This window comes from Convolutriloba macropyga, chromosome 5 (assembly GCF_964194025.1).
Source record: "Convolutriloba macropyga chromosome 5, txConMacr16.3, whole genome shotgun sequence".
NCBI lineage: Eukaryota > Metazoa > Xenacoelomorpha > Acoela > Convolutidae > Convolutriloba > Convolutriloba macropyga.
This window is the reverse complement of record NC_134472.1, coordinates 75,420,279-75,437,169: the sequence shown is the minus strand read 5'-3', so window position 1 is coordinate 75,437,169 and position 16,891 is coordinate 75,420,279. Positions and strand designations below refer to the sequence as shown.

General features: G+C 37.0%; 1 protein-coding gene across 3 annotated transcripts in view; it reads right to left on the bottom strand.

The window, feature by feature from the left end:
- The window catches only part of LOC142340262 (uncharacterized), a 64,142-nt gene that overhangs the window by 28,191 nt on the left and 19,060 nt on the right, over positions 1–16,891 (bottom strand). Inside the window, exon 1 of one of the 3 annotated variants that reach the window (XM_075390823.1) lies at positions 1,454–1,590. The exons of the other annotated variants lie outside the window; for them this stretch is intronic. The gene's annotated coding sequence lies outside the window, so the exon portion shown is untranslated. Of the gene's footprint in view, positions 1–1,453; positions 1,591–16,891 lie in introns of those variants that run through there. 3 annotated transcript variants of the gene reach the window in all.

Sequence of the window (16,891 nt, the reverse complement as noted above, 5' to 3'; positions counted from 1 at the left end):
TCACGGAGAAATTATTGAAACTCCAAAAAATAATAAAAATCTAAAAAGCTGAGAGCATCAATTATTGATTTCGTAGGCGCCTGTTTTCTGCTTTTCCCCTCTTCTAAAACCGCAACAATTATGGTTTTCTTGGGGGCTTTTTATGAGACTCTATTGTCTTTTCCCCTGAAGCAATCTGCTTCATCTTTATAGAAATTGGGGGAAAAGATCTGCATTGCAACTGTCAAAAGCAGAAGTAATTTAAATCAAAAGAAACTGTGGTTTTACAGGCCGCCTACGTTCAACAATGTACATTTTCTATCCTGGATATAAGCGAGGAGATCCAGGCCTAAAGTTGTGTTATTTAAATAAGTCGAACTGAGTTGTTTAAATACTTGTGTACTGGTAGTCTTAACAAGCGTTAGTTTGTTTAGCGCGCGGCGAAAGAATGGTTAATTAGCGCCTAAATACGTTCGCTCTAATGCGAGATTAATTTTCCGCTCATTTGTAACGGCTCTCGTAATACTACAAATGTTTGCCACAGTTACTAACTGCGATGGTTAACTTGTCAGATAGAACGAAATGAAAGAAATCTTAAACTTAAATGGTGATAAACTGCAAAAAAATCCCTCGCCTTACTAATCAATAGTGGATTAATTAATGGATTAAGAAGACAGTTAGCAGTTTTTCAACTACCAATACCGGCTCGGTAATTAAGTCTTTCAATTGGTTATAAAAAAGCAATTTTGTTTTAGGCTAAATGATTGCTGAAAATTTATCTAGGATTGCCAGATTTATCTACGGTTAAGATATAGTTTTTTCATGGTTAATAACAATGACTTGATGTCATATCTTGTGATGAAATATTATTGAAATATTACTCAGGCAAAACTACTAAGGCCAGCTGAAATATTACTAGAGACCAAAACTGGCCCAAATTTAGCATTGGTAAATTTTCAATCGCAATGTCCTATTTACATTTTTCATCAATTTTAGTGGTCTTTTTTAAAGCCTTTTATCGAACTTCGGGCTTCTTTGACTTTACAGCTCCATAGAAAAATTTGTGAGATCCGACAGAAAGGAGAACTTGTTATCTTTTATCAGATAATTGATTTCAGAACATTTTCTCAAATCATAGTTTTTATAATATTTTATCCGCAATGGATCTAATGTGTATAATCACGTGGAAAAAACCTGGAATGATAAATTTATGTGAAGCCCCGAAATATCTGAACGATCAAATGGAACAAAAACACAGCGCGTAGTTGTTCGAAATTTTGCAGACATGAAGAATTTGAATTCTGAGTTTTGCTCCGGAATGCGCTTTAAAATTATTAAAAAAGCGTTGTTATAAAATTTTGTTCAATGTTTAAAACTCACCAGTTTCGATAAAAAAGGCAAGCCTTTAAAAAGCAGTCGCAGCAGTCGTTATTATTTGGACGCAAAAGTGATGAAGCAAAAAGAGCATCTTTACCTGGGAGGTGATGCTCAAGAGAGCCAGACTGTTTTGTCAGATAAGAACAATAAACGGGTGATAAGTTAACCTCTCTTTTAAGATAATCTCTGTCAAATTCAACCAACTGCAACCAAATTAATATTGCATCATCATCTCATTTCAATCCCACGCCACCCCCGTAGGTGCCCCGCACGTGAATGAAGCGCGTGAGACATGAACAATAGCCTCGGTGGAATTAAGAGTTAAAATTGAAATTAACAGAGGATAAACCGATTTTCACTTTTGGCTTTGTACTTCCCCACTACTTCCAGCCAGAAAGTAATCAATACTCTTCTCATTTTTTGAGTGAACATTTAATCTTATCAATTTCGTTTGCCACTATTATCTATTCGCTCAATAATTGCAACCTCTGAAATGAAATTTACAAAGAGAATATTAGGTAAAAGAAAATTAAAATCGTGGTACCAAAAAAAGACGAAATGACCGCTTGATGTTGTAGATAGGGTGGTATGATTTTACCGAGCAGTAAGCATTCCATAACATTTTGGAATTTTTAAAATAGTCTTCTCCATGATCATGTTTTTTTCAGCAAAATTGGACGGAAAATCACAAAGCAAATTATCTAGTCAGCTGAAAATAATTTTTATGTCGACCTGGGCCGAGGATTTTGCCGAAAAATAACGGGGAAAAGAGTGTAAAGAGTGTAAAAATAAACTGTGATAAACTGGAAAGAGTTGACAGGAGGCAAAAGTAATGGAAAATCCAGTTTATTTTATTTTCAATTCAAATTTTCTATATGATGGAGAAAGAATTCGACCACCACAACCTAAGTTTTTGAGCTCGTGCTTTCGCCTTCCTTTGAAATATAAGTGGTCTTTCAGAAAAATTGGATAAGAAACACTGAATTGGATAAGATTTACACCCGTTGAAAAGAAGGTAATAAGTGGACAAAACAGTGTAATTGTAGTGTATTTCTAAGAGTGTAATTTCTTCAAAATTACACTTTTCACTCTTTTCCCCACTAAAAATTGGACTAAAGAGTGCAATCAAAAATAATTTTAAGAGTGTAAAAAGAGTGGATTAAAGAGTGTAAAGAGAGTGTAATTTTTACAAAATTACACTCCTACACTCTTTTCCCTGCTATTTAAGAGTGGAAAAGGCTTTACACCCTTAGTCTCGCTTAATAACGGTGGACTATGGGTGGAAACCTCGGCCTGGGGACTTGATGAAGCACTCTTTGATCAGGCAATAAATATTTAAACCACAAAAAGCAACAACAGCCAAAAATAATGTTTGGATCATTTTTGCATTTTCAGAAAATGAAAAAATTCAACTACAAAAATTTATCTAATGATTTCCAAAAACAAAGAAATTGATTTCAATATTTAGTATTTCTATACAAAAACCTTTACAATTATCCAGATAAACGATTATTAATTAACTCAAAGGTTAACAGGCTAAATGCGTTAAATCAATTATACACATTAATTTTATTTCAATATTTCTTTGGAACCGTTGCACTGAAAACTTTAGGTGATGATTCAAAAACAAAATGATAAGGAGCGCTTGAAAAAAAATTACAATTTCTTCGCTACTTTTTGAAGAACGACAATTTCGAAAGAGAATATTGACATCCAACTCAAATCTAAATACAATGAGTCTCGAGTTATTAGTGCTAATTTTACCAAAAATTGGTAAAGCTAATAATGATTATCAAGAAGCTATGAGAAAGAGAAAACAAATCGAAAAAATTACACGGGCAGGCGACTCAAAAACGTAAGGACAAGACAATTTTGGGCTGCGGACAGTGGGATCCGGTGTGACCGAGCTCACTTTCTGGACAAATCTATCGTCGCGCCATTCCGTCCAGCCCATACCCAATTTCTTTCTGTGTAGTCGACTCAATCTCGATCATACTCAATTTTCGGTCTGGCGCAAACCCAATTTTGGTCTCTTTGTCTGGCCAATTCGCAAATTTTGTCTTGTCTGTTGTGGCTCGTACCCATATTTTGCTCTGTTTTGACCGGCTCTTGCGCAATTTCAGTCTGTTCAATCTGGCCCATGCCCAATTTTGGTCTTTTCGGTGCGGGCCATACACATTGTTAACTCTGGTCGACCTGGTTCATGATCAAATTTGCTCTGATTGGTCTGGTGCATACATAAGTTTTCGTCAAGTAAAGCAGAATTGACCAGGTTTTATAAACTCAACGAAGAAGTAATATCAGGAAAAAGGGAGTACAATACTCTCTGGTCGGAGTCCAAATAAGTTTTGGTCTAATCAAAATTCCAGTCTGAGAAAGAATTGATCCTTTTCAAAAAAGATGAATGGGTTTTGAACATTTTTTTTGTAAGCAACAACATAATGACAGTCAAAACATAGTGCACACATTAAAAAACGACAATAATTTGATTTCCAACAACTGTAAAAACTGTGATGTACTTATATTTTACAGGTTTTGAAAAAAAAACTAGTCAAAAAAGTCCGCGATGAAATTTAGGTTCCAAAGAATGACACGCATTTTCTTTGAGGCTCTTCTAGGTGTTTTAGTCGGTCTGGCACATAGAAACTAAAGTCTGTTCAGTCTGGCGCACGCCTGACATTCGGTTTGTTTGATCTGCACCCCTATTTACTAGATTTCGTCTGGCCCAAACTTATTTTGGGTAGATGACCTCATTTTGGAAATTTTATCTTTGCTTCTTTAATGAAGTCAGTGATTATAAAATTTTCTTGAAAAACTGACTTTCAGTTTATTCATAGAATAGGATGTTTCATTGATTATGTATCAAAAAAGAACTGAAATTTGATGGATATGACAAGACTTAATCATTTTCATAAATATGTTCACAGAACAATTTGAACATATCCGTAGTTATATTAAAGTTATTATATGGGATTGAAATTTTTTTCTTAAAATAATTCGACATGTTCGAATAATTAATCTCAAATTTTAATTAACAAAATTTATCCTCCGTGGAACGTTCTTGGAGAAATGCTGTGTATGTAGCACTTGTATGAGCTTTCCTGGAAATGATATGCTTTTTGCGAAATGGTTTAATTGAAACAGATTTTGCTCCAAAAGAACCCCAAGTTCTTTTTTCCCCACGGATTGTTTAGCCTTCAAAAGTTAGTGCCCAATAGATTCTTAATTTTTTAGTGGACAGCTGCGCTGGTGTCATTTTCATCGTTTATAAATTCTCTTTTCTTATTTAATTTCTTTCTAAAAAAATTATAAATACCATTGAATAAGAGTTCGATAAATCATGGGATCAGAATAAATTCAAAAAAAATTAACAGTTTAAGAAAATCATTTTATTGGGTTTAATTGAGAAAAGTAATGGTCAATGAATTGTTAAAAAATTCCGTCAGTAAGGTCTCAAAGAAAAAAAAGTTGCGGTGAGTAACATGTTGCTGATGTTATAAATGTCCATCTGTTTGTCAGCCGAGCCATTTTGCCGCAAAACTGCTGTGGGTTGTAATTTCTCTACCTTTCAGTGAAACCCTCGAAAACAGCATCACTATAACGCTTGGTAATGGAATACCTGGAGAATCGCAGTATTCATTCAAAATTTTCACTCAAATTAATTTGAAAAGTAGTTTTTGACTTGGGAATCAAATTTCAGTGGTTCATACCAATAGAATTGCAGCAAATAATTTCAACTATAAACTATGATTAGTTACTTTGCACAACTTTAATGTGTTCATGTTTTTCAGTAAAAAAAGGATCATACAATCAAAAGTTAATTTACCTTGTAATTGTATGATCTTTTGGGTCTTTCCCATTATAGCCCCCCATGAAAATATGGCCCTCCAATTATGGTATTTTTACCATGATTGGGGGGGGGGGGGCTATAGGTTATCTAACCACTAAGCTGGGAGGGGGGCTATAATGGGAAAGACCCGATATTTTTTTACTAAAAAGCATGAACACATTAAGTTGTTCTATAAAAACTCTCTTTGGGTTGGAAAACTTTGAAAAATTGTTATTTAAAATTCTCCAATTTTTGCTTTTGTAGATAAAATTCAAAATAAAATAAAGCGTCTGGAATTCAAAAAAGCAAGGCATAAATTAATAGTGCTAAAGATTTGACAATCAATGATTGTGAATGAAATCTTTCGAGGAAAACTATATCAGAAAATGTGCTTGATTGTTCTTGAGAACATTAGACGCATCAAACAAAACTGCTTTTGACCCTAACAAATTTAATGGGAACATTTGGTAAACAATAAAAAACATTTTTTGAAGCAATGCATGTATTAGCCTGGAAAAAGTGATCTCTTGTTCTCCGATATCTGGAACCTTATTATTGAACGTGTTCCGAACTTAATTCCCAGTAAACTTCGGCGCTGGGCAAGTCTAATAGCAAGTTTCATTTCATTACTGATTCAGAACTATGATCACGTCACTTTTGAAATTGTCAATGCAGGTCTTAGACAGTTCTTAATTGTTGGCCAGGTCTTAACAAGTCTAAATCCAATAGGAAAAAGAGTTTAAAAAAATGTAAAAAACCCAAAAAAAATAGCAAAAATTGTCCAAAATTGGACTGGAAAATTTTAAGGCGAAACTTGGATCAATATTCAGCGAACTCCAAAAAGCTGGGTATTGGTAGAGCATGAGCACCCTAACAAAGCCCCTGTTTTTTCACTATCTTCCTCTATTTGTAATATTGAATGTTTGGTAAATCTGTAAGTTTTTTGATTTCGTCTATTTTGGTGATTAGTTCAGCTCAAAAGTGCTGAAAATGGCTGAAACTGATGAAAATAAACTAGCACCACTCCTGGGTGCTAGTTTATCGTTCCGGATAGCTGTGGGGTAAATTACAAGAACCTCGAGAAAGTGGATCAAAAGTAGCCCCAAATCGTGGGGCATTACAACTTTTTTTCACTCTAAATTTTTGAAAATTAGATTTTGACTTGGGAGTCAACATTCAACTGGTACCCAAGACCTGGCCAAGTCTTGTAAGATTGGTAATACTTGCATTTAGACTTGCCTAAAACTGATGTAGACTGGGACTTTGGTACGGGGCTACTGACGTTCACCAAAAATAAATTTCAGATGAAAGTTCCAAACAGTTTGTTTCAAGTGCTTCTACGAAAATTGTTGATGAAAATCGAACAATCTGTATAAATAACTTGTATAAATGCACGAGAAGAAGAAAACGAGTAGGAGTTTAATGGCAAAGCTTGGTTAAAACCACTCGGTTACATGACAATTTACCCAATTCCATCTTACCCCTTGTCATTCTACCCAATTCGATTTTACCCAATGCCAACTTACACAATTACAAAGTAAGAAATTTTGAGATTTATCCAATATCTTATATCTGATTGTATTTAATGCTCTTTTCATGTTCAAAGTAAGTGCGTAGGGCTAACTACACCGCATACCTCAAACGGTTCCGGCATATTTCGAACAAAAGACGTCAAGCATACATTAACAAATGCGAAACAAGAGATTAAATTGCGACAAAATGTTCAATGTCCTTGTCATACATCATAAATTAATTTAATGCAGTAAACTTATCATACGATGTACTTAAATTATTTAGTGTACCTATTCCTGAGGGGCATGTGCATAAGTCATTATTATTTCACATGCTAGTCTGTTGCTCCCATTTTCCCACAACGGGAAAATTAGTGTTCACATTTCGTTATGACTTCTGGAATACCAGTTGCCTCATTCTTCATTCTCTTAGTTTTGCATTTCGCGTACAGTTGCTCAATTTAACTTATTCTTCATTAACTGTCTTTACAAATCGAGTAAAGTAAACATTTAGTCCTTAAGCGATTCGCTAAGCGGATTCATTTAGAAATTGTGTAAAGCGCACTCGCCGCGCAAGTGGGACATAGAACATAAACACAACTCGCGACTCAAGATCAAGTACGCAATTTCACCCGCGTACGACATGGCGCAGTCAGCAGCTCAAAAACGAACCCCACTTGGCAGTGAGCCATTTTGGGATAAACCTAGTGTAGACCCGCCGCTGAAATGGGAAAAGTGGCAGATGCAGGCCAAGTTAGCTCTTCTTGCGAAGGAAAATATCACAATAGACACTTTGTTGGAACCAAAACCTGAAACAGTGCAACTACCACTTGAACCGATCTATGAGGTTACGATAACGGGATCATCGGCACAATCGGAGCGGGAAAGATTGGCGAGGAACGCTCAATCAAAAATGAACTGGGAAAACCCGTGCCAGAGACAACTGGAGATAGGAATAATGTGCGGAGACAAGCCATGGGCACAGGCCGATCGAAAGACTGTGTCAATGCTATATCTCAGTTTGGGCACTGAAGGACGTCGAATTGTCTGTAGTCAAAACCCACATCTCAAGATAGACAGTCTCTCAACAGCAGAACTTTGGACAATCATGGAAACAGCATTTATTCGTCAGCGCAACATCACATTCGACAGATATGTACTTCTCACCACGAAACAGACAAGAGGAGAGTCTATCGAACATTTCTTCGGAAAATTGAAAGAACTTTCTGAAAATTGTGAGCTCGGAAGTCAAGAAGACACCTTCATCAGAGACTTATTTATTGCAAATATGTTAGATCCAGAAATTCAACGGGAATTGTTGCGAGAAACTTTAGAACCAGCCCAAGCATTACGTTTGGCCATAAATATGGAACTAGGTCAAAGAAACCAACTACAAATTACAAACTCGCAATCTGCTCCGGAAGTTAATGTAATAATTCCTCAACGACCTCTTCGACCACCGAATCAACGGCCGACTACATCCAGCTTTCCTCGATCACCAAACCAACTCTGCAGGAGCTGTGGCTTAACTTGGTCAGCTAATCATAAAGTCAAGTGCATTGCGAGAGGCAAGACTTGCAATAATTGTGGCCTCCAAAACCATTTTTCGCGAGTGTGCAGAAAACCGAAATCCTCACCAAACAAATCTAATCGCTCTAATGTTAAGTCCGTTGAAGAAACTACAATTGATAAAACGGTAAATGCCATACAAAATATGAATTATAACCCGCAATGCGAATCGGATTACGACAGCTCAGATGACAATATGGTCGCTAGCATCGCAAGTAACGCAATACAGATCGAACCAAAGAACACCATCCTACAAATTGGTAACACCCATGCTGGACTTCTCATTGATTCCGGCAGTGTGTGCAGTATTTTGCCCAAGTCTCTTGCTTCGGAAATTGTGGAAAATTGTCCCCTTGCTCGTTGGTTGATGATAGCGCCTCCCCAGGAACTCAAAACATTTTCAAACGAACCCATAAACGTGATAGGTATGATACAGGCACCAATTGCGAGCAATGGATGGTGACTTGAAGAAGCTGAATTTGTAGTAGTCCGTGATGGACTAAAACCACTAGTGGGAAGAGATCTATTTGACGCTCTTGGAATCTCAATAACTCAAATCCCAAAACAGGAAGGTAGTATGGTCAACACTATCACATCTCAATGTCCATTTAAAACACGTATCGCACAACAATTCCCTCAACATATTACACGTATTGGTCGCTCAAAAATACACATTGTCAAATCTAAATTTCATCGTAATTTTCAGCCAAAACATCAAAAGGGTAGAAGAGTACCCATCAATTTGCAAGAACAAGTAAATACTAAAATTAAAAAACTTCTTGTAGAGGGACATATAAAAAAACTGAATAACTGTTCTGACCAATATTTTATTTCACCTATTGTAATCACAGTCAAACGAGATCAAACCATAAAATTAGCACTAGATTCTAAAACTCTTAACAAAGCAATACACAAGAACAAATATCAGATGCCAAATATTGAAACACTTATGGATTCGATATCACAAATAATAACAAATTACAAAACAGAACCCGCGGAACAAATATATTTCTCTACTATTGATCTTAAATACGCTTACAGCCAACTAAACTTACACCCTGAAATTGCTAATCATTGTAATTTTATTATTATAAGTGGTGACATGACAGGCACATATCGATTCAAGACAGGATTCTACGGTCTTACAGACATGCCTGCCGAGTTTCAGAAGGCAATGGATTACAATCTGATTGGACTTAAAAATACATTCTGTTTCTTAGACGACATTTTAATTGTTAGCAAAGGTTCAGAAGATGATCACTTTCAACTTGTATTAGATTGTCTTCAAAAATTGGATGCAGATAACCTTCGTATTAATCTTCCGAAATGCCACTTTGCAAAACAACAAATTTCATGGTTAGGATATAATATAACTCAATCTCGGATCTCGCCACTCGAATCCAAAACATCCTCTATTCTGTCATTACAACCTCCTAATACACTTAAAAAATTACGCTCATTCCTCGGCTCAGTCCACTATATTAGTAAATTTATTCCCAATTTAGCTCAACTTTGCCAACCATTAAGACCTCTACTTCGTAAATCCACTAAATACATTTGGACTGACACTCATACACTACATTTTAATGCTATTAAAACTCGCATAGCAAATCATACAGAAAACATTCATTATAACCCCCAATTTGAAACGCGAATCAAATGTGATGCTTCACGCTCCGGATTGGGAGCAGCACTAGAACAACTAACAGTTGATGGTTGGAAACCGATATATTTTGCATCCCGATTTTTAAACAGTAGTGAAGAACGTTATAGTATTAACGAATTAGAACTTCTTGGGGTAGTTTGGTCCATAGAAAATTTTAAAAATTATTTGTATGGCAAAAAATTCACTGTTATCACTGATCACCGCGCATTACTTTCCATTTTAAAAGAACATCGATCAAATAAAAGTTACAATAGTAGGTTATCACGGTGGGTTGACCGTCTTTTGCCTTATCAATTCTCAATAGAGCATTTACTTGGCGCGAAAATGGGCCTAGTTGATTACATATCTCGTAATCCATATCAAACAGCAATAAGTGTTTCCAAATATGACGAGGAATTTTTAGTTGCAACATTATCGAGCATACATTCTGATGCCCAATTACTTCAACAAAAACACAATCTCACAGCTAATTCACTTCATAAATTATATATTGATATTGATGGTGAACATAAAAATTCCACCACCAATACAGCACAAGTTTTAACCATAAATTATGAAACCCAAAATCCTCAAACCGAAATTTCTGATTTACTCGCTTCGCGAAAAAATAGTTCAAAATACTATTCAAAGCAAACTTCTAATTCAGACATAAAATCCGCCCAGCGTGTACGCTTAACAAACGTTAATTCAAATCTCGCCCCGCGAAACAATAGTCCAAAATTCTATTCAAAACAAACTTCCAATTTAGACATAAATCCCGCTCAGCATGTTTGCTTAACAAATGATAGTTCAAATCTTGCGGCGCAAAAATACAACTCTAATGTAACCTTCTTTAAATTCAATCATCCGTATAGCACACACGCCCCACACGTACATTTAATTAATAAAACTAAATCATTCGCGGATCAAATGCATAACTTATTTCTCCATTCCACTAATGGTATTAATTGTACTAGTGTACATGATCAGCGAGTACATTCCAGTCAAAATGATTTCGTACTCGCTAACACATATCCTACTCCAAAAGTTAACACTTCTAATTTAATTAATACCACCTCCGATCTCGCACCGCGAGTACGCAATTTCTTTAACAATTTAACACCCGCCCGGCATAATCCTTTACTATTTACTCAAAAGACTAAAATGCATTCCTTAGATGACTCTTTTGCAACGCAAGTTACTAATTACCCAATTCACTCTAAATCTGCGTCACATAGTCTACCATTTACAACTAATCCTGTACAAATTGAGTCTCAAAGACTAGTAAATACAAGAAAAGCGTCACTCGCTTACCAAAATGCTTCCAAATTTCCTCCTTTAAGTCATTCTCACTTGTCAATCAAAAATCAGCCTCAAATTCCTACCTTTTTTAGTAAGCCACGCTCAAATACCTTAAATAACTCACGTGCTCAATTAATAAACAACAATCAAGTGCTTTTTGCCCAAACTCAACCTGAAATTCAGTTGTCTTCCTCTTTGTCAATTAACTTAATTGAAAAAACTCAACTCTCATCAACAATGAGTCAACAAGTTTCATCTCTCAAGGGAAAAACACTCTCCTCTCGATCTACCAGAGCTTCGCCTCGCGTGTCATTCACTGACAATGCAACAACGAGTACGCCACGCACACCCTCCTCGCATTCAAATTTAAGCACCCCACTAAGGGATAGCCCCCAAGTAATGTCGTTTGAACGAGTGGTGGGAAAAGTATTTAGCAAAGGTCTAATTGCATCACTCCCAAGTAAGGATGCAGTTCTAAAAGAATTGCGAGACTGCATAATTCGGGGGGATGAAGAAAGACTGAAGGCCCTCAACCCGTACCTCCATAGCTATTGGCGGGACCTTCATGTGACCGGCGGGTGTGTTTGCATGGACGAGAAGGTGGCCATTCCGAATGCACTCAAAGAGGCCCTCATTGACGATCTATATGCAAGTCACCCGGGTAGCTGGGGGATGATATCTATGGCTCAGCACTGCTGGTGGCCATACATGAATCGCGACTTGCTTGTCAAAGCAATAGAGTGCAAATCTTGCACTGCTATCGGTAAAAACTTAAAATCTGTTATTCCCGCAAAACAATTTAAAGCACATACACCATGTATAGTTCCAAACCAAGAAATACAAATAGATTTTGTAGGGCCCATTAATAACGAAAAAGAACATGAAATATACATTTTAACATGCTTTGATAGATTTTCAAAATACCCTTCTGCGGAATTAGTTGATAATGCAAATGCCTCGAATGTCATAAAATTCTTAGATAATTATATACAAATTCATGGAGTTCTTCGTTCCTTAAGAATAGATCAAGCCCGTTGTCTTATAGGTAACCCAGTAAAAAATTTTTGTACAAAAAAAATATCACACTAATACCAGCTCCGGCAAATGATGATCGTGCAATAGGTTTAGTTGAACGACTTATTGGTACTATTAAACAACGCTTGGCATGTATTAAAGACGCACATAAAGAAGTAAATACGTTCACCATTAAAGCAGCATTAAAATCAATTATATACCAGCTTCGCATATGTAAACATAAAACAACTAAGCTTTCGCCATTCGAATCTCACTTCGGGCGTAAAGCCAATACACAACTTAGTAATATAAGTACTCAACCCAAATCATCTGACTTAAGTTATGAAAAAATTTTGAATCATTATTTAGATGAAGAAACTGTAACGCCTAACGAATTGCTGCCGGAGGAACACTGGGGAAACAGCCGGAGTGACGACGAAATTGAACGTAGTATGTGTAAGGCGACAAAGGATGCTACCAATCGCGATTGGCTAGCAACTGATAATGAATCGCGATTCCTTCGCACCACGCAAGCACATCGTCCACTTCCATTGAAAGAACACGCCGTCCAATTAAACATTGCCCGAAAGAAGCACCTTCATAAAACATCTAAGAAGAATCTGGACGGCTTGTATGAGGTGTTGGCCCCAGGATCGTAGTACAAAAGACCGACCAATACACTTCGGTCATTCACGAGCCGGGTAAGATGGAAGTGACTGTACGCAATAGCGATATTGCAAAATTTGGTACTCGTGAAGAACGAAAAACCAAATTGACAGACTACATAAACCGCAGAGGACCCCGCACACACGAGAAAACAACTGAGGCTAAGATACTTAGCAAAGGTCTAATTGCATCACTCACAAGTAAGGATGCAGTTCTAAAAGAAGTGCGAGACTGCATAATTCGGGGGGATGAAGAAAGACTAAAGGCCCTCAACCCGTACCTTCATAGCTATTGGCGGGACCTTCATGTGACCGGCGGGTGTGTTTGAATGGACGAGAAGGTGGCCATTCTGAATGCACTCAAAGAGGCCCTCATTGACGATCTATATGCAAGTCACCCGGGTAGCTGGGGGATGATATGTATGGCTCAGCACTGCTGGTGGCCATACATGAATCGCGACTTGCTTGTCAAAGCATTAGAGTGAAAATCTTGCACTGCTGTCGGTAAAAACTTAAAATCTGTTATTCCCGCAAAACAATTTAAAGCACATACACCATGTATAGTTCCAAACCAAGAAATACAAATAGATTTTGTAGGGCCCATTAATAACGAAAAAGAACATGAAATATACATTTTAACATGCTTTGATAGATTTTCAAAATACCCTTCTGCGGAATTAGTTGATAATGCAAATGCCTCGAATGTCATAAAATTCTTAGATAATTATATACAAATTCATGGAGTTCCTCGTTCCTTAAGAATAGACCAAGCTCGTTTTCTTGTAGGTAACCAAGTAAAAATTTTTTGTACAAAAAATAATATCACACTAATACCAGCTCCGGCAAACGATCATCGTGCAATAGGTTTAGTTGAAAGACTTATTGGTACTATTAAACAAGGCTTGGCATGTATAAAAGAAGCAAATAAAGAAGTAATTACGTTCACCATTAAAGCAGCATTAAAATCAATTATATACCAGCTTCGCATATGTAAAGATAAAACAACTAAGCTTTCGCCATTCGAATCTCACTTCGGGCGTAAAGCCAATACACCACTTAGTAATATAAGTACTCAACCCAAATCATCTGACTTAAGTTATGAAAAAATTTTGAATCATTATTTAGATGAAGAAACTGTAACGCCTAACGAATTGCTGCCGGAGGAACACTGGGGAAACAGCCGGAGTGACGACGAAATTGAACGTAGTATGTGTAAGGCGACAAAGGATGCTACCAATCGCGAACGGCTAGCAACTGATAATGAATCACGATTCCTTCGCACCACGCAAGCACGCCGTCCACTTCCATTGAAAGAACACGCTGTCCAATTAAACATTGCCCGAAAGAAGCACCTTCATAAGAGATCTAAGAAGAATCTGGACGGCTTGTATGAGGTGTTGGCCCCAGGATCGGTAGTACAAAAGACCGACCAATACATTTCGGTCATTCGCGAGCCGGGTAAGATGGAAGTGACTGTACGCAATAGCGATATTGCAAAATTTGGTACTGGTGAAGAACGAAAAACCAAATTGACAGACTACATAAACCGCAGAGGACCCCGCACACACGAGAAAACAACTGAGGCTAAGATACTTAGCCACATTAAAGAGTGTACCCGCATCCAGAAAGGAGACAGAAAAATGAAACACAGAAAACGAGAAACTGGTAGTGGTGTATCCTCGAATAAGTCCAACATTGCTCGCGCAATGCGAGTACGCATGCCAAAAGTTCCGGACAATTTCGCTCCCCAAGTAATACCTGAAACTCCAGGGGCTGCTCACGAACAGCAAATTATAACTGAAGAAGTATTTATTGCACCCCCGCATACAAATACTCAGCAAGAAGCACTCGTATCATCTCCTTCAGTTCCAACAACAACTTTAGCCCATACTCTGACACGAACAACCAAACGGACTAGGAAAAGTCCTAAATATTATGGATATGACAAAGAAGATTCATCAGGTGACTCTACTAATTCGTGTCCTCCGAACTTTGCTCCCCCCCGTAGGAAGCGACGAGTAGGCGACATCGAATCGATTCAACCTTCAGTTATACAAACAATTGTGGATACAGCTACTCGAGTTGAACCGATTCATAACGACTTTCCCTCGCCTATCATAGGACAAGTGTCTCCGACTGACCCCCGTATACGGCCAGCCGATCACAGCACTTCAAATGAACTGATCATTAATGAAGAAGACATGTGAAAACTCTGATACATTAAAACTGATACATTATTAATTATGACTAGCTATGATAACCAGTAAATATATTGTTGATACTATTTAACCGGTGAATAAGTATTATTATTATTCATATTGTTATTAAAATTTTACTTTATGCAATTTTAATTTTCTTTGAAGCGGGAGAAATGTCATACATCATAAATTAATTTAGTGCAGTAAACTTATCATACGATGTACTTAATTTATTTAGTGTACCTATTCCTGAGGGGCATGTGCATAAGTAATTATTATTTCACATGCTAGTCTGTTGCTCCCATTTTCCCACAACGGGAAAATTAGTGTTCACATTTCGTTATGACTTCTGGAATACCAGTTGCCTTATTCTTCATTCTCTTAATTTTGCACTTCGCGTACAGTTGCTCAATTTAACATATTCTTCATTAACTGTCTTTACAAATCGAGTAAAGTAAACAATTAGTCCTTAAGCGATTCGCTAAGCGGATTCATTTAGAAATTTTGTAAAGCGCACTCGCCGCGCAAGTGAGACATAGAACATAAACACAACTCGCGACTCAAGATCAAGTACGCAATTTCACCCGCGTACGACAGTCCTAAAAGGCGGCTTTTAATTAAAAGTATCGTTTAGATCAAAGACATTTTTTGTCAACGCGGGTTTCCGGTCAGTTGAGTTTTAAAATGCGTGCAATGCAACATTTAAATAACACTAATAACGCTACTTGGCAAGCACAGTTCGTTTAATGGCTTGTTCACTCAGTCTGACCAGCCTACGCGGTAGTTCAGATTCCATCAACGAAACAATTTTCCTGTAAATGCAAAAAAAAACTAAAGCAAAAAGGCAAACTGGGAAAAAATGAGAAAATAGGGAAAACTACGTGAAAATCAGGGAGGCCAATTGGTCTAGTTAATGGAAAAGAAGAATGAGCAACTACTGGTACCCATCCTCTTTACTGTCAGAAAGTGAGCCCTCTAGCTCTTCAAGTTTTAGAGATGCGTTTTTAGTCGAAAATACATTTAAAAATACAAATTAGAGAGCATACAAAAGGCAATGAAGACTACGAATGTGTATGGTAGGCCAAAGATCGCAAATAAGAAATTATATCATCAATTTTGAAATTGTTTTCAATGTTTGTAACGTTCTAATTTATCACCTGATACTTTTTTTCGGCTTCTGTTTTTTTCCGTTTGTCGCCTTGATGATATTGAATTTCTCGGTTGTTTGCGTCGCGAAAAATTTTCTCGAGAAAGGTACTGAGTCAATGATGGTTGCCTTGAAAAAGTGTTATCACGCGCAAAAGCCAACATTTTGTAGCATTCGTCCTCGCTAAGCCCTCAGCTGTGTCTCTACTATGACTCCAGAGGTGCAAGGGGTGTTGCGTTTTTTTTGTGTTTCTTCCAATTGTCTCACCTTTAATATAAATTGTCAGGAAATGGTAAGTAAAACTGTCGATCATCTGTAAATCTTCTTGTTCTAATTCGAGGTATTCCGAAACTTCTTGTATCTCTTCTATCAGAAGTCGAAAGAGGCCGAAACCATATACTACAGAACAAAGCTAACTAAGTTGATATCACTCGCAGGGCAAGTGCAAATTGTACGTTGTTTTCGTACATTTTTTTGAAGCCCATTTCAGAATATGTTTTTGAAACTCTGACAAAAGTGAAAATAACAACCTTTGATTTCGCTTGTAGGATACTGTTCAGCAAACATATTAGTTGCTGCCTTTTCAAAATCCAGAATAAATGTCTGGAATCTAACACCCCCAGTGAGCTCACTCAGGTCGACGATTAGTTTTCTA